Here is a 20,156-nt window from a genome sequence, read left to right on the forward strand (position 1 = left end):
CTTAGCATGTATGCGTGTGTGTGTATGTTCAACATCTTCTAAACTACTGGAACGACTTTAAGTAAACTTGGTACACATGTCACTTGCTAGGCAGAAAGAAGCACTGGGGGCGTTAGAACCACCCTTTCAAAGGGGTTGGGGATTGGGGGGGGGGGGGGGGAAGAAGCAAAAGTACCAAGTACCGCTGCCAAATACCCAGACTATATCATTCGAGCATTTGAGAAGAAGTTAAGGAAATTTGGCACCTTAAGCTCCGAGATGCGTGGAAAATTAGGCTTTCTTAAAACGAAACGCAAATTACCCAGAATATATTCATCCAATATGAGAGCTCTTAGCCACAAAAAACGTTTTTTGTCAAATTACTATTATGAGGATGAGGATGCTGGCTTTATATTGTGACTGTGCTGTGATCTCATCTTACCAGATGAAGATGTGATCTCTGTACAGACAGTAATTTTCGGTTGGTGTGTACCTTATTAAGTATTATTTATTCACTTTCGGTTATAAACATCATGTCATTGATTGCAATAGAATCAGAAGCAAAGAACTTGCAGATCAACGCAGCATTTGAATGCTTGATATACCTGAAAAATCCTTCCGTTACATAAGCTAACAAATGCCATCTCTCTTGCGATTTTGTTCCCGTAAATATGAACAGAAAACTATGACTAACTTGTTTGTCTAAACTTGTGAAGGAGTATTTACTGTATATATCAGTGTGTCAAAGTCTTTTACACAAGAGCTAGTACTAGCATTGTGGGGTGCCATTTCAATCTTATTATTAATTTGTAACCGACATAAGTTAGTATGTTACGAGCCCTTAATAGACTTGCAATAGTTAGGGTGCGATAAATTCTCCCCCTTCTCCAAAGTACCTATCCTTAAACGTCGGTACCATTCGGAACACTTCGCGTCATCCTTTCTGCTTCACATTGTTGCCAGCCTCAGCGACCCCAAAGTTGTGACACGGTGATTCTCTGACGACTTGTTGTTGCGTTGCTTATGTAAGCGGATGATTAATGAATTGACAACAAAGATTGTACTCGTATCTAAATGCATTAGGCAGTATAAAACACAATCATGGATTTTAACTGTTTTGAATATTATTTACATTCTATGTAGGGCGTTGAATCAGAACATCCTTAAAGTAATCTCACTCTCTTTGCTACAAATAAATATCGCTTTTGAAATTGACTGTTTGTTTAACGCCCTTTGATAATTCCAGTTCTTCCGTTTGAAATTTATACCTTAGCAGCCGACCGGTACGAGTCGTGTACGCATGAAGACAAACAAAAAAACTGTTCCCCTCTAAGCTGCCATTAGGCAGCAGTGGCCGCGGTACTTAACCCTCTTCCCCTTACGTAAGCGGCCACAATTCACTCAGCTCACGGCCGAGTTCAGAGATGTAATTAGAATGAAGCATATCGTAAAGTATTACTGTCCCCGAAAGTATCTGTCAGTTACTGGGCAAGAAAATTACATTCTCGAGAAGCTCTTAACATTAGCTGACGTTCATGGATCAGGCTGTTAGTTGCTATATGCGTATTACGAGGCAAGATCGGAGACTGACGCAAAATAAATTTATAACCAAAAAGTTTGTTAGGTAACAATACAAAGAGATCACAAATGGACTTCCATTTTTAAACTACTTTTCTGCATCATCACCGAAGTTCTCTACACACTTTTCCTATCGTGGAACCAGTTTCAATATGCCCTGTTGGTAGAAGTGCGCTTGGTTGGAATATAACCATGTGCGGACTGCTGATTTCACTTCGGTATCCATCTCAAAGCGGTAACCGGCCGGAAATTTCTTTATGGGACCAACCAAATGAGAGCCCAGCGCTGCAAGGTCCGGACGGAATGGTGGATGCTGCTGCACCTCCCACCCAAATATGATTTTCTCACGAACCATAGCACCAACATGGGGGCGAGCAGTATCTTGAAGAAGTTTGACACCATCAGCATTAATGTTGCGGTGTTTATCGCGAATGACCTTCCTAGACTCTGAGAAGCTCATCTGCAGACACCAGCACGGTTTTAGGAAACAGCGGTCATGCGAGACACAGCTGGCCATCTTTGTGCATGATATACAACAGGCTCTAGATACCGGCTCTCAGGTTGATGCCACATTTCTCGACTTTCGAAATGCGCTCGACTCAGTTCCGCACTGTCGCTTGCTACAAAAAGTGCGCGCTTACGGTCTATCCGATGACATATGCGGTTGGATAGAAAGTTTTCTAACAGACAGGGAGCAGTATGTCGTCCTGAATGGGGAGACTCCAACACAAACAAGCGTAACTTCAGGTGTGCCCCAGGGGAGCGAAACAGGTCCGCTGCATTTTACGATTTACATAAACGATCTGGTTGATGGTATTGACAGCGGCATTAGACTGTTTGCCGATGATGCTATTGTCTACAGGAAAGTAGTATCACACGAAAGTTGTCAACAAATCAGTGAGAAAATAAATGCGTGATGTAATGACTGATAGTTATCTCTCAATATTAGTAAGCGTAACCTACTGCGTATAACAAGGTGAAAATCCCCATTAATGTACGGATACAAAATAAATGCCCAGTCTTTGGAAGCGGTAACGTCCGTCAAGTATCAGGGTGTGACTATTCGAAATGATCTCAAATGGAATGGTCAGATTACACAAGTAATGGCTAAGGTGAACTCTAGATTGCGGTTTATTGGTAGAATCGTGAAGCGATGCAGTCCTTCAACAAAGGAAATAGCTTACAATACGTTAGTTCGTCCAGTCTTGGAGTATTATTCCTCTGCATGGGACCCTTACCAGTTGGGTCTGATAAAAGACATTGAGAAGGCCCTAAGAAGAGCACCATGATTCGTGACTGGTACATTCATCCATCGCGAGAGCGTTACAAATCTCATAGAGAGTTTGAAGTGGGACACGCTTGCAGATAAACGGCGCGCTAAACAGAAGGGGCTGCTCACTAAAATCCGAAATCCACTCTTCACCGAGGATGTAGAGCATATATTATTACCACCAGCTTCCAAATCGAGCAATGATCACAACTGAAAGATAAGGGAAATAAGAGCTCGTACTGAGGCGTTCAGACAGTCGTTTTTCCTTCGCGCGATCCACGAGTGGAACAAAGGGGGGGGAGGGTGCGGGGAATATGGCGCTAATTGTGCCCTCCGCCACACACTGCTTGGTGGCTAGCGGAATATATATGTAGATGTAGATGTAGAAGGACTCGATGTAACTTAATGTATATTGCAGCAGTCGTGGTGGTCCCGTGTTCAGGAAAGTCCACCAATAATACACCATGCATATCCCAGAAAATTGTCACAAGCAATTTCCTTGCAGATTGTGTCACTCTGAATATTTTTCGTATGGGGGAACCAGCATGTTTCCGCTCTATAGAAGCCTGCTTGATTTCAGGCGTGTGGCGGCACGCCCACTAAACATCACCACTGACCTTTCCTTTCAGAAAGTCATTCCCTTCTGAGATGTAACGCGTCAAGTCAACAAGGCTTCTCGTCACTCGCCTGCCCTGTCGAGTTCTTAAGCACCCACCGAGCAATAAATTCACGAAATTTCAACGTATCGTGAACAGCATAGTACGCCGCACCAAAGGAAATGTTGAACTGCTGCGATAAGGTTTGCAGTTGCACACGCCTATCGTTTAAAACTGCTGCCTCGATGGCTCCGACATTCTGCACAGTTGCAGCTGTTACCGGCCGCCCGGATCGTGGCAAATGACTAGGTTCATACGACCTCCTCTTGGAAGAGCGCACACCACCTGCAGACACTGTTACTGTCCATACAGTCGTCGCCACACACACGCCACGCATGTCCCTGTGAATTTCACTCGGTTTTTCCCCGTTGGCACACAAACATTGAACTTTATATCGCTGCTCTTCACAAGTTGGCGACGGTAACATGAGCGCCATGTTTGTTTCGTAATTCAGGCTTCTTTCGCCAAATCTGCATACGAAAACAAAATACCCTATGTAGTGCGGACATGAAACTATATTGCCATGAAATTTCAACTTTCCAGCCTGCAATACCAGGGGAGAAAAAAGTTATTGCGCGTTACATTCCGATCCTAACTCGCATTATAAAATACTGTCAAAACCGCAAGCCGCACGAATACTTGATTCGGGCCACATGCGCCCCGCAGGCCACAGTTGGACGACCATTGGTATACGTCCTGTAGGAACAGGCAATCATTTACAACGCCGTTCCCGAAAACCCTTACGATGTACACGTCACTCTGTAGACAAAACAGATATATATAGAATTCAAAAGTGGCTACTATCTTCCTTAAGCTCGACATAGACAATGTCACATTTCTAGTACATATGTCTACGATATTTAGTGTGAACATAAATGCTGGTAGCCACTGCATCAATTCAGATATCTAGTGGTTAAATGCTTATTTTGCATTCGATTTAGAATTATGTATCCATGCGAGTGATGAAATGAATTTCAGCTTAATGGATACTAGCGTAGATCATTAGCATATTCTATCATCAGTGCTTCCATGTTTAAGCATACGACGCCCACTTTATTGAAGAGACATCTGCATTTTACGAGACGCTTTGATTTACGAGTGGCACATAGGTCCCCTTACGGATTTCGTTAATATTATTTCTAATTTATCGATTCTTACAGCGTTTCTCACCATTGTTTCGCGCCGACAATGTAATGACTGAGTAGGACGTAAGTGGAAATGAAGCAGAATCGATTTTCTAATCATACAGTGAACGTGCCGATCATACTCGAGTTTTGAAGTGATGATGCAGAACTGCCACGGTTCCCTTTGCATTCCACCCGAGAAATTATTTTTGTTCTTCTCCATGTACTTGCAACACACGATGTAATTTTTCCACTTGTGCGCCGGAATCAAAAATTGTTTTAATTCATCTTTTAGTGACACTTCGAGGCTGTCATGTGGCCAGGCGAGAAACGATACGATGGTCATTGGCCATCACGCTCAGGCAGCTGTAATTCTAAATCCACTTCATGCAGAAATTAGTGCGTAAGGGGAGTCATACGTGTCCCTACTAGCGACATAAAAATAGCTAAGCCAGTGACATTACACATGATTAGGCTGGTGAAATGTGGTTTACTGTATAGCAAATATAATACAGGAAATAAGTAAAGACACACTATAACATTACAACGTCACCTTTCGGAAAAAATGGCTCTGGGCACTATGGGACTTAACATCTGTGGTCATCAGTCCCCTATAACTTAGAACTACTTAAACCTAACTAACCTAAGGACTTCACACACATCCATGCCCGAGGCAGGATTCGAACCTGCGACTGTAGCAGTCTCGCGGTTCCGGACTGAGCGCCTAGAACCGCTCGGCCACCGCGGCCCTCTCGCCTTTATGATGGACTGACCTCTGCTGAGAAATCTCTCAGGTATTTGAATGACTGGGGCGGAATGACAGCCCATTTCCTCCTCAGTTGCCGGAAACAGAAAAGGTAGTGATGTCGAACGCTGCGGTCTGGAGCGAAGTCGACATTCTAACTCATCTGACACGTGTTCAGGGGGTTCAGGTGGGGCATCTCGGCGAGCCGGTCCATTTCAGGACTGTTATTGTTCACAGACAACTGCCTCATATCGATTTATGACACCGTGCAGTCTCATGCTGAATCAAATAATCATCGTCTCTGAACTGTTCCGGCTGCTCCCGGCGGAAGTTCGAGTCCGCCCGAGTCTGGGGGCGCGCCGGGCACCAGTGGGATACCAATCTGAGTGTTGCCCGCCATTGGACCCGACAACGATGAAAGGTCTGGGGTGTCATTTCTCTCCATAGCAAGACCCGGTTGGTTGTCATCGGCGACATCCTGACACCTCAGCAATACGTCGACGGTATTATGTGCCCCGTTATGTTGCCCTTCAAGGCAAGCCATCCTGGGGTTACATTTCAGCAAAATAATTCCCTCCTGCACATGGCCAGAGTTTCTATCACTTGTCTTCGTGCTAGAAAAACCCTTGGCCAGCAAGGTTGCCAGATCTTTCTCCAATTGAGAATGTGTGGAGCATCATGGCCCTCAAACCAGCTCGTGATTTTGACGATATAACGTGCCAATTAGACAGAATATGCCACGATATGCATGAGGAAGATATGCAACAACTCTGTCAAAGTATGCCAAGACGAATAGCTGCCTGCGTAAGGGCCAGATGTGGACCAACACATTATTGACCTACTCAATTTGAGAAGCTCTTTCTTTTGAATAAATCATCGAATTTATCTGAATTCTAATCATTTTCTTGTCTGTACATGTACAACACATCATCAACGACTTTATAGTGTATTTCAGCTTCATTATGTAAGGGTAACTTTCGCAAACATTCCGTTGTTCCATTTTTTTATTGTTATTTCCTTAGTTCTTAGTGCTGAGACTAACCTAATGTTGCATGCTTGTTTCTTTCTAAAGTAACACCACGTCTGAGCGTTTTCCGAAGCACTACACACTATGAGTTTCCATTTTGCTAATCAAATTACATATTACCTCATGAGCTGTGTGGCGAATAAGATGTTAAATTCGTTACTACTTCAGTTAATATACCTTTTTTCTGATGTTAGTACTTTGTCCGTTAGGCCTCGACATGATCTTGATTTAATCATTTCCGTTTAGTGTCGCTACAGATGTTGCAGAGTGTGAAATTATGCACAAGATGAATGTCTGTGTGCACAGAGAATTTATTTCAATAACTATTTGTCGATTACTAACAAAAATTTTATCTCGACACACCTCAGACACAATACCGTCCATCTTCCCTTACAACTATTTACTGGTTACTTTGGTGGAATTAGAATGTAGGAACAAAGCTTGCCTGCTCTCTCACTGTTTGAGCGCGTGTGGTTTAAATGATTTTGTCCTATCCATTTCGTACCTTCAGTGTCTGAATTGCGAGGCTGATTCTAGGCACGACATTGCCAATGTTTCCTTCACATTCGATTCTGATATGCGTTTACTGATATGCGTTTAGGGCGCCTGTAAATTACTGAATAGTTATGAAGTTGAAACTAATGTTAAACTGCGTGTCCCAGTGTGTGGTTACAATGTTCTGTATTGTAGATGTGGTACCCAATGCATTAGATGACAATTCCTTGAATGATTAAATTGTCACCATTTGTGATCAAAGAATCTTTTATCATCAGTAAATGATTATAATACCACATTTTCCTGCCTCCATTTTCCCACACATTCCTACCCCAGAAGATAACTAGAATCGAAATGTAGGTGTGTACTGAACGAAAGGTAAATGGCTGGTGCCACTAAATAACTCCTAATGCAGCTTCCGTTACGCCACCTTCAACTACATGCTTCTTAAATCCAAGGTGTCCGTTGTGTGAAATCATTATCATCTTTCTTGGGCTATGTGTGAGCATGTTAAGTCATTCTTTAGTACAAGTGTAATAGGTAATGTAGCTGACTTCGCAGAAGTTCACTATAACCAGTAATTTATGTATGATGGTACAAAACATGTAACTTATTAGGACATTAAAAAGTAATTACATAACCGTCTTTCAACAGACGTTCCTGTTCACGATATTTTTCTAACGCACACATTAAGAAACGATATAGCCGCCTTTCTCAGTCATTCACAGTTCTGTGGCGACGGTCTTTTAGGGCGGTCAACAATTTTTGAACGTGAAAAAAGCGACTAAAGAAGTAAAATTTAACAAAAGGTAACACTTTAACAAAAACTTTTGCATCACCTAGGTTCCGACAGTTAGGTAACCTGTACAGAAAATTGGAATACAGATCAACATAAACATCATTTCCGCCCTTTTCATTGCTCATGAAAACCACACATTACAAGTTGTACCACCATACACCGAGACCTTGAGAAGTGGTGGTCCAGATTGGTGTACACACCGGTACCTCTACTACCCCGTAGCACGTCCTCTTGCATTGATGCTTGCCTGTACTCTTCGTGGCATACTATCCACAAGTTCATCAAGGCACTATTGGTCCAGATTGTCCCACTCCGCAGCGGCGATTCAGTGTAGGTGGGTGGTGGGTCACGTCGTCCTTAAATAGCCCTTTTCAATCTATCCCAGTCATGTTCCATACGATTAATGACAGGAGAACATGCTGGCCACTCTAGTCGATCGATGTTGTTATCCTGAAGGAAGTTAGGTTGGGTTGTTTTGGGGGAGGAGACCAGGCATTGAGGTCGTCGGTGTCATGGGATTAAGGAACGATGGGAAAGGAAGTTGGCCGTGCCCTTTGAAAGGAACCATCCCGGCATTTACCTGGAGCGATTCAGGGAAATCATGGAAAACCTAAATCAGGATGGTCGGACGCGGGACTGAAGCGTCGTCCTCCCGAATGCGAGACCAGTGTGCTGACCAGTGCATCACCTCGCTCGGTCTGAAGGAAGTCATTCACGAAATGTGCACGATGGGGATGCGAATTGTCGTCCATGAAGACGAATGCCTTGCCAAAATGCTGCCGATATGGTTGCACTATCGTTCAGATGATGGCATTCACGTATCGTACAGCTGTTACGGCGCCTTCTGTGACCACCAGCAGCGTACGTCTGCCCCATATAATGCCACCCCAAAACAGCAGGTAACCTCCATCTTGCTGCAGTCGCTGGACGGTGTATCTAAGGCGTTCAGCCTGACCTGGTTGCATCCAAACACGTCTCCGTGGATTCTCTGGTTAAAAGGACATTCGACACTCATCGGCGAAGAGAAAGTGACGCCAATCCTGAGCGGTCCATTTAGTATGTTGTTGGGTCCTCCTTTACCGCGCTGCGTAGTGTCGTGATTGCAAAGATGGACCTCGCCATTGACGTCGGGAGGGAAGCTGCGCATCATGCAGCCTATTGCGCACAGTTTGAGTCGTATCACGACGTCCTGTGGCTGGACGAAAAGCATTATTCAACACGGTGTCGTTGCTGTCAGGGTTCCTCCGAGTCATAATCCATAGGTAGCGGTCATCCATTTCAGTAGTAGCCGTTGGGGGGCCTGAGCGTTGCATGTCATCGACAGTTCCTGTCTCCCTGTATCTCCTCCATGTCCGAACAGCATCGCTTTGGTTCACTCCGAGACGCATGGACACTTCCGTTGTTGAGAGCCCTTCCTGGCACAAAGTAAAGATGCGGACGTGATGGAATCGCGGTATTGACCGTCTAGGCATGGTTGAACTACAGACACCACGAGCCATGTACCTCCTTCCTGGTGGAATAACTGGAACTGTTCGGCTGTCAGACTCCCTCCGTCTATTAGGCGCTGCTCATGCATGGTTGTTTACATCTTTGGGCGGATTTAGTGACATCTATGAACAGTCAAAGGGACTGTGTCTGTGATACGTATACCTTCAGGGGTTCTGGGAAATGGGGTGATGCAAAACTTTTTTTGACATGTGTATTATGTTTGTAAAGAGAAAAATATCTCCAATGAAAATAGCACTTTAGATCATAATAGACTGTTGACAAATAAGAAGAAATCGTTCCTTTAATCTTTATTATGTTATCTGTGAAAAGAAAGATCCTTCATGCTTACTTTACTTTTTTTTTACTGTATCAAATTTCTATGTACAGCACCAATATTAATAACAAATACAAGACTTTGGGTAGGGTTTGGAGACTGTTTACTTATGATTACATAAGTTTTGTACAGTTTATTCAAATGGTTCAAATGGCTCTGAGCACTATGGGACCCAAATTCTGAGGTCATTAGTCCCCTAGAACTTAGAACTAGTTAAACCTAACTAACCTAAGGACATCACACATCCATGCCCGAGGCAGGATTCGAACCTGCGGCCGTAGCGGTCTCGCGGTTCCAGACTGTAGCGCCTAGAACCGCATGGCCACTTCGGCCGGCGTGCAGTTTATTATGAAAGTAAGATAAGATAAAAATATGAGTGTGTAATTGCGTAGAAAGTTACAATGGAGTAATAAACACATTTAATTCTCGATTTTTTAGTAGCAAAAGTTGTCATTAAAGCACTTTTTTTTTTAATAACCCTAGACCGTGGAGTATCAGCATCTTGTTTCTGATTCCGAACTTCTTTCTGGACCTGAAGAGCACCTATCAGCGAGGCCTGGAGAAGTCTTGATCCTTTAAAGGCTTTTTGCTGTAACACAGCCTAAAGTAATGCTGGTTTCCAACTGGAGAAACTTCCGTTGATCCACTAGCTGATCGGGATCAATATCCAGCGGTAATGCTTTTTCTCTGCTCACACTATCGTTGACACTTCGTATTAATGTTCTGTTACATGGATGAAGACACAGAAAATTCTACAGACTCCATTACCTTGCAAGACTGATTTTAAGAAGAATGAATTTAAGGGCCGCCATAAAACATTTCTTAACTTGCGTCAGGAACGGTAGGCGCTTCTTTCCAAATACTTCCTAAAGAGCTGCTGTAACAATATCACCACAAAACATGTCCTGTAGGGGCAGAAAACTGAATTCCTATAAAATTTCTTCTGAAGCTTCCTGAGTCTTCAATGCTATTGGTTTAAGTTCTTGTTAGCAGCACCTGAAGGAGTCTGTTTATTTCGCTATGAAGTGAAGCAAACAAATGTCAGTTCAGCTTTCATTGTGAGTTTCTTCAGAAGCTGAAAAATGTGTGTGTATCCAATGTTGGAATTATAGCAGACATATTTGCAGGAATAAAATGGAAGAAGTACTTTCTGGCATTATCCCACTAAAGAAGCACACTCTCTGCAGCTGTTCCCAGAGTTAGGTTCTCGATGGGCTGTGCTTTAAGGAATCCCAGTAAATTCTGGACATCTATGGGATCAGAAATTCCGCCTTATGAAAGACCCCCTTTTCCTGTTTTGTTTCACCCATACATGTTTCAGCACTTCTGTGGTGTCTTCAGTGTGCTTAATTTTTACTTTTAACTGTAAAATTGTAGTTACATATTAACATTTGTGTTGTTTATAGCATTATGTCGAAGTTCCATTTATAGATTATTTGGCGGAAAGTGGACGTATGCATTAATTAACATGATTCTATTGTCCATTTATTTTGGTAGCTATTCTGCTACACAGTATACAACTTGTCATCTGCAAACAACAAAACGTAGTTTATTTTTCTATTTGTTATGCATTTACGAACGGAAGTGAGTCTGTATCACGGTTTTTGTAACTTATAGTTTTGAAATTGGGGTGCGTTCCCCTGTGATGTTGGCAAAGTAAATAGGCTTCCTTCGTGACCTATGGTCGCTTGGCTCTGCACTTTTTCGATGTATCAAAACATAGGCAGAGGTTTTGCTGCCATTACGTGTTGTTGTGGCTGTGTGGTATTCAGTTGTTTCATAGCGCGTTGCGATGGGTGAGGTGCGTGATTTTGAATTGTGTTTGGCGTCAGTGGTGTATGGTTTTCGTGGTTGTGCGTGTGTGTGTCGAGGACTGGGCAGAGAGAGAGAGAGAGAAATATATATATATATATATATATATATATATATATATATATATATATATATATATTCGCCAATAACACAACAGAATGCACCACAATTTCAAAACTGTACGTTACACACAGAAAACCTGATACAGTCATATTTCCGTTCGTAAATGCATAACAAATAGAAAAATAAATTATGTTTTGTTGTTTGGAGATGAAAAGTTGTATATTGTGTAGCAGAACAGCTACCAAAATAAATGGACAATAGCATCACGCTAACTAATGCATACATTCACTTTTCGCCAATTAAGCTATAGATGGAACTTTGATATAATGCTATAAACAACATAAATGTTAACATGTAACTACAGTTTTAAAGTTGAAAATAAAAATTAACCCGATTGAAGATAGCACAAAAGTGCTGAAACATGTATAGGTGAAACAAAACAGGAAAAAAAGTGTGTTGCATATGGCGTTGTTTCCCATCCCATTTTCGTAGCAAGCACGGACATGACAAGAAGCACTGCACCACACGATGATTAGCTGTACATCTAAGAAGTCTTCTTGGCGGCCAACCACTGGAAACGTTACTCATGTACAGACAGAATCAGATCAGAAGCATCCTATCCTGGATGATGCAGTTATTTTAAGAAACCATTATGTAGGACGTGAAAATTATAAAAGCCCACATTAGTAATTTTCTTTCTACGGTTCCACGCCTCAATCTCTAAAAGCTGAATCCTTATAGGAGTGCCTGTCTGTCTGTGCAACTGTTACGCATCCTCTTTTGCAGGAATTAGTAGACGTTCAAGTGCAAATTTATGTCACATATTAAGGTTTAAGGTATGCTGGCGACGAATAACTTTTAAGTTTCTAACTCATTTCAATCAAAAGCTATTACGTCACATGTTTTATACCCGAAAACTAACTCATCAAAACATATAGCGTACTTCTGTTTGACCTAAAATCATTAAATTTGGCTAAAAACAATGCTTCACAGTACAAATAAAGGAAAAAATGCAAAAATTGTTAATTTTAATTATTTCGCAAGAAAAAATTGTCATTTTCTATCCGTCGGGTTGTCTCTCCTTCTGTTAAGACCCTCCTCCACGAACAGTCTGGCGTATCAACTTCAAATTTGTCACATGCTAAGGACGATGGTCCATCAACAGTGTAAAAATTTTAAGCTTCCAAGCCAATTCAGTCAAAAGATACGGTCATTTATTTCACACATTTTGATGCTCGGAAATTCACTCATCAAACCTGTGGAGTACTTGCCTTTCACCTAGAATCAATAAATTTGGCAAGAAGCAAGGTTTCATATAACAAGTAGAGGGAAACTCCGAAATCGTTAATTTGTAATTACACCACAGGAAGAAATATTCTTTTCTCGTTTGTTATCCGACTTCAGACTTATAATTAAAATATTCTCGTAAGTTTTGCAATCCTACAGACCAGTTTCTTGCCAGTATGAATGTCGATAACGCAAAAATCGCAAAAATCCTCGTCATCCCACAGTAGCACTTGCAACAGACATTCTCAGTTATTTGCTTGATCTATTACAATCTCTGTCTTCCTCTACAGTTTTTGCCCTACACAAATCTCCCTAGTACCCTTGCAGTTATTCCCGGATGTCTTTACGTGTGTCCTATCATCCTGTCCTTTCTTCTTGTTAGTGTTTTCCACATATATCTTTCCTCCCCCATTCTGTGAAAAATTTCCTCTTCCCTTACCTTTGCCGCGCGGGGTTAGCCGACCAGTCTGAGGCGCTGCAGTCATGGACTGTGCGGCTCGTCCTGCCGGAGGTTCGAGTCCTCCCTCGGGCATGGTTGTGTGGGTTTGTCCTTAGGATAAATTAGGTTAAGTGTTGTGTAATCTTAGGTACTGATGACCTTAGCAGTTAAGTCCCATAAGGTTCCCCACACAGTTCAAGGCCCCCCCCCCCCCTTACCTTACCAGTCCACTTAATTTTCAAAATTCCTCTGTACCACCACATCTAAATTGCTTCGATTCTCTTTGGTCCCGCTTCTCCCAACCTCCATGTTTCACTACCACACGATGTTGTGTTCCAGACGTGCATTCACAGAAATTTGTTCTTCACATTAAGGCCTACGTTTGAGACTAGTAGACTTCTCTTGGGAACGAATGCCCTTTTTACCAGTGTAGTCTGCTTTTGATGTCCCCATTGCTCCGTATGTCATTGTTTAGTTTGCTGCCTAGGTAGTAGAATTCCTTATCTTCATTTTCTTCGTGACCGTCAATACTGATAATAAGTTTATCGTTGTTATCATTTCTACTGCTTCCCATAACTTTTGTCTTTCTTCAGTTTACTCTCAGTCCATACTCTGTACTCATTAGACTATTCATTGCTTTCAGCAGATCCAGTAATTCCTCTTCACTGTCATCAGTTTCATTGATATCCTCTCACCATGAATTTTGATTCCATTGCTGAACCTTTCTTTTATATGCAACGTTGTTTATTCGATGCACACATTGCATAGTAATGGCGAAAGGCTACATTCCTGTCTTAGACCATTTTTAATCTGAGCACTTCGTTCTAGGTTGTTCATTCTTATTATTCCCCCCTGGTTATTGTGTATATTTTATACTACCCACCCCTCCCTGTCGCTTACCCCTAGTTTTCTCAGAATTTCGACAATTTGGCCCCGTTTGATATTGTCGTAAGTCAAAATTGTCTCTTTGGAGCCTTTACCTTTCCTAAAGACAAACTGATCGTCATGAAACACATCCCTGATTATCTTTCCACTCTCCTGTATACTATTGCTTTGAGTAACTTTGATGCATGAGCTGTTATTCGGACTATACGATAATTCTCGCGTTTGTCAGCTCTTCCAGTCTCCGGACTTGTGTGGACGATATTTTTCAGAAAGTCAGAAGGTACCTCCGGAGACATACATTCCACACAGCAACGCGAATAGACGTTTTGTTGCCACTTTCTCCAATGATTTCCGAAATTCTTATGTAATGTTAACTATCGCTCCTGTCTCGTTTGGGCTTAAGTACTCTCTTAAATTTCAATAATAGTTCCCCTATCTCTTCTAAATCGATTTTCGTTTCTTTTTCTGTTACATTAGACAAATCTTAAGCCTAATAGTGGCATTCAGTGTACTCACCTATCCGCTCTTCTCTGCATTTAGCAGAGGAATTTCCATTGCACTCTTAATGTTACCACCACTGCTTTTAATTTCACCGAAGGTTCTTTTGGCTTTCCTCTATGTTGAGTCAGTCCTCCTGGCAATCATTTCTTTTTCGATTTTTTCACATTTCTCATGCAGCCATTTCTGTATCCCTTATTTCATTGAACATTTTGTACTTTCTCCTTTCATGCCGGCCGGGTTGGCCGAGCGGTGCTAGGCACTGCAGTCTGGAGCCGCGCGAACGCTAAGGTCGCAGGTTCGAATCCTGCCTCGGGCATGGATGTGTTGCATGGGGGCTTAATTAAATAAAATGCACATATTTTTAATTTTAGTAGCTGACTGTCCGGTTACGCAGTCTCGTAACCGGTTGGCCCTGACTAGTTTTACTCCGCAATCTGACTGCATAGAATAACAACAAAGAATGAAAGGAAATTTCCGTTAACACAATTAATTAATTAAGTCCCCAGCAACTATAAAAGCTACGAAACAAAAACTACGAAACAACAAGGCACAAGTGTGTGGAAGTGTGATTCAACGTACACATCTGGCACGGTTCTTCCTCAATAAGACAGGATATTTTAAGTACCATTTACACTGAATTAATTAGAAAAAAAGCTGAAATACTATAATTGCACATAAAAACCCGAATTACAGTCCAATACATGAACACAAGCCAGATGCTTTGTTGACTGAACCTGTGACCAAGAGGCATTGTTAGTTAGGAAATTAAAAAAAAAATTAAAAAAATGGTTTTTACCTTCATATATATTGACTAAAAATACACTCTGTTGATTACAACATCTCCATTCGAACAACATCTGCTGTCTAGCCCATCAAAACAACTGCACACGACATGGCCTCAAATAGTACAGCTATCAACATCCTCTCAGCAAGCACTAACCACCACAACTTCTGAACAATCACTGCCAGTGGAGGCGGCTGAATAATACTCTTTGGCGCAATCTCTGGCGCTGTGACTCAGTGTAGCCACCTTTCATATGCCCTTCCTCCACGTGCTAGAATTTGGTGGTATTTTTGCCAGCATTGGTGGTGAAAATACCACCAAATTCGTCAAAAAAATACAGACAAAAATAAAAGACAATATTAATAAGTAAATATCACATAACTAGATAAATTTTGGCTTTGCACTGACCCTTCAATAACCTAATATATAAAATACAGTAAGGAATACAAATGCTTGCATACATGTGATTTTACATTATAGTTTACACAAGTATCATTCAATCAATGGCACCAGCAATGTCAAATTGGTGTAGGTAAGAGTCTCATAACATTTCATAAACAGTAAATACACAAAAAATCAGTTTATACAAATATTCACATAAAATCCTTTCAATAGTTCAATAAACAAGTAGCACTCCTCAGAGTAGTTGACAGTTCCAGTAGTAGCACCCATCAATGGTCAACAGGTGTAAATAGCAGTCTCATAACATTTCATCAGCAGTAATTAAACAGCTCCAACAGTGGCACCCAGCAATGGCGAGCAGGCGCAGACACCAACAATATGTCAGTATGAGCAGTTCCATCAGCGGCACCCAGCAATGTTGAGCAGGTGCAGACACCAACAAGTGACATCATTTCAATAGAAGCAGTTCCATCAGTGGCACCCAGCAATGTTGAACAGGTGCAGACACCAACAAGTGACATTATGTCAGTAGAGGCAGTTCCATCAGTGGCACCCAGCAATGTTGAACAGGTTCAGACAGCAACAAGTGACATCTCAGTAGAAGCAGTTTCATCAGTGGCACCCAGCAATGTTGAACAGGTGCAGACAGCAACAAGTGACATCATTTCAGTAGAAGCAGTTCCATTAGTGGCACCCAGCAATGTTGAACAGGTGCTGACACCAACAAGTGACATCATTTCAGTAGAAGCAGTTCCATCAGTGGCACCCAGCAATGTTGAACAGGTGCAGACAGCAATAAGTGACATTATCTCAGTAGAAGCAGTTCCATCAATGGCACACAGCAATCTTGAGCAGGTGCAGACAGCAACAAGTGACATCAATTCAGTAGAAACAGTTCCATCAGTGGCACCCAGCAATGTTGAACAGCTGCAGGTAACAGTCCATAATATTCACTATCACTAATTAGACAGTTCATCAGAGTTCATTAGCAGAAATTAAACATTTTCAAGTGGTACCCATCATGTTGAACAAGTGCAGGTAACTGTCCATAATATTCACTATCACTAATTAGACAGTTCATCAGAGTTCATTAGCAGAAATTAAACATCTTCTAGTGGCACCCATCATGTTGAACAAGTGCAGGTAACAGTCCATACAATTCACTAGCAATAATAATCTCAGAAACAGGTATAGTACGGTAAGCTAAGATTTCCCGAGTTTCAAAGGATTCCAAACCGGCTCTTCCTGCATTGTTACAAGCAACGAAAGCTACAGTTAGCCATCCGTTACCCAAACTGGAAGAAGAAGAAACTTTCATTAAAGAAAAATTTAAGCTCGCACCACAAAATGAAGACAGTTCATCAGAGTTTATCAGCAGAAATTAAACATCTTCTCGTGGCACCCATCATGTTGAACAAGTGCAGGTAACAGTCCATAATATTCACTATCACTAATTAGACAGTTCATCAGAGTTCATCAGCAGAAATTAAACATTTCCAAGTGGCACCCATCATGTTGAACAAGTGCAGGTAACAGCCCATAATATTCACTATCACCAATCAGACAGTTCATCAGAGTTCATCAGCAGAAATTAAACATCTTCTAGTGGCACCCATCATGTTGAACAAGTGCAGGTAACAGTCCATACAATTCACTAGCAATAATAATCTCAGAAACAGGTATAGTACGGTAAGCTAAGATTTCCCGAGTTTCAAAGGATTCCAAACCGGCTCTTCCTGCATTGTTACAAGCAACGAAAGCTACAGTTAGCCATCCGTTACCCAAACTGGAAGAAGAAGAAACTTTCATTAAAGAAAAATTTAACCTCGCACCACAAAATGAAGACAGTTCATCAGAGTTTATCAGCAGAGATTAAACATCTTCTCGTGGCACCCATCATGTTGAACAAGTGCAGGTAACAGTCCATAATATTCACTATCACTAATTAGACAGTTCATCAGAGTTCATCAGCAGAAATTAAACATTTTTAAGTGGCACCCATCATGTTGAACAAGTGCAGGTAACAGCCCATAATATTCACTATCACTAATCAGACAGATCATCAGAGTTTATCAACAGAAATTAAACATTTCCAAGTGGCACCCACGTACAACAGTTTGAATGCACACACAATTGCTTTTACAAAATTATTATCAATGCTCTTACACTAAACATACAAATTATAATAAACACACAAATGATATCAGATAATTGTCATATTAACTATTACAATACACAAATAACGGTAAACCTATAATATTTATGGGTGTCAGTGCAAGCCACAACAAACAAGTAAAATAATATTTAGGAGATAGGTCGGTACCAATAATTTGGGATTAGGAAAGGAAAACATACAAAACACACTCACTCACCTTTCATCCACATTAAGTACTACTGTGTAATTGAATAGTGTTAACTGTGTAAATGCAATTCTGTCAAAATTTGATGTTCATCATGTGTATCAAGTAGTAGTGGCAGCAATGTATAACAGTCAATAACAGTTAGTCAACGTCATAGTCATTATGTCAAGACCAATGTTTGCCAAGCCAAATCAAAATGTGCCGTTGCTGAACAACTGTCAGTGTGCCAAGATATGCAAATGCTTCCTCTCTCCAAAAAAAGTATGTACATCTTATCGATTTAACAAAGTGTGTGTAGACAACCTTCCTTCCACTTGAGTGTTCTAGTCTGCCATCTTCATCCTCCTTGTTCCACATAAACCAACAAAAAATAAGCTCCTCACTTACTCTACCTCTTATCCACCAAAACTCCAATAATCATCAGCATCACATAATCTTAATACTTCAATAATACCTCTTACGTCGATACATATAAACCTTATCATCAATATCATTTACCTTACCTCTTGTCCACCAAAACTCCAATAATCATCAACTTCACACAATCTCAATACCTCAATAATACCTCTTCAATACGTCGACACATATAAACCTTATCGCCAATATCATTTCACTTCCATAACAACTCTTTCCTCTAGTCAGTCTCCTCGAACAAGTACAGATAAAATCCTAATGCAATCTTCAATTTATCATCCCATGCAATCCGAAGACACAATGTCCACACACAACCTCTGTGCAATCCATCTGACCCAAATCTTCTACTCATTATGAATCATAAAATACATTTTGGTTACCTTGTCCATCATTTAATAAAAGAAATGCCTAGATGACCTCTAACAGCCTTCAGTTTGAATAACTTTCAGTAAGTAAGTACGAGTACAGAGTGTGAATGTTAGTAATAATTCACAGTGTGTACACCACTTTAAGAATCATGGCAAATCAGAAGCAAACATGTGGAGTATTTCTTGTGTCAAGTGTCACTTGCTATTTCAATTGCTCACGAAGAATGCAGTGTAATAACTGTCAATGGTCAAAACCTAGTGTTGGTATGTCATGTCGTTAGCTTCCCTCCTATTAGCATAAATTTATACAGCTTGCATTAAACCTCCAGCTCATGTGACTTCAATGAAGTTTCTTGTACCAACGTTGTTCGTTGAATTATAGCAGTTCATTTTCGTATCTTAAAATATAAAGTACTGAGCGTAAGCAAAACACGTAATAGCGAGTAAATATACCAGTAGAGAACAGAATGTCAATGTCAACAAGTGGATGCAGCACAATCCCTACAACGAGGCTCTGCCAAGCGAACAATCTATAATTAATACCATAGTGTGACCTAAACTCCATATTCGTACACAGTATATCAGCATTTCTATACACCAAATTAAAGAGTAGTTATGACAACAAACAGAAATGTGTAAATATGCAGTCCATACGCAAAGCAGAAAATATGTATCTTACATAATAAACAGGTCATTAGCATCATATCAGCATAAGCAAATAAATGCTCATATGTAATCTTAATAAGTAAACATGAAGGCGCAAGAAGATAAATCACAAAGTGTAACCTACATACATTACTACATCAGCACAATTAATCAGGTGACAATTATAATTTAAATAAATAAGCACAGCAGGCACATAATAGAAAAATATGACATCAGTGAAAAAGCTGTGCAGCCAAGCGATGCATAATATACACAAGTAACAACCCAATCAATCATTGTCAAAATCAGATAACACAAAGTATAAATCACGTAATCGCGAGCAGCAAATTACGTCTAAAGTACGTACCTAAGTGGGAATATGTTACCTGAAAAATAAACTCAATTAATAGTTACCTTTTTAGTTTATTAGTTCCTTCTTCGAAATTACATTCTTCCTGAAAATTTCTCGATAGCAAGTCCTCTTAACGTCGGACACACACAGAATTTACCTGAGGTTCTTAAATATCTTATACAACCGCATCCTGAAAAATACTGAACGTTAATAACATAATTTATCAAGTCTCTATAGTTTTATACTGAATTTAATCAGAGAAATTATACTGTGTATTTGTTTACGGCTGTCAGTGCATTCGCACTGAGCGCTCGATCAGCTGTAGGTACGCGTGACATAGGAAGTAATT

Source organism: Schistocerca piceifrons, chromosome 7 (assembly GCF_021461385.2).
Source record: "Schistocerca piceifrons isolate TAMUIC-IGC-003096 chromosome 7, iqSchPice1.1, whole genome shotgun sequence".
Classification (NCBI taxonomy): Eukaryota; Metazoa; Arthropoda; class Insecta; order Orthoptera; family Acrididae; genus Schistocerca; species Schistocerca piceifrons.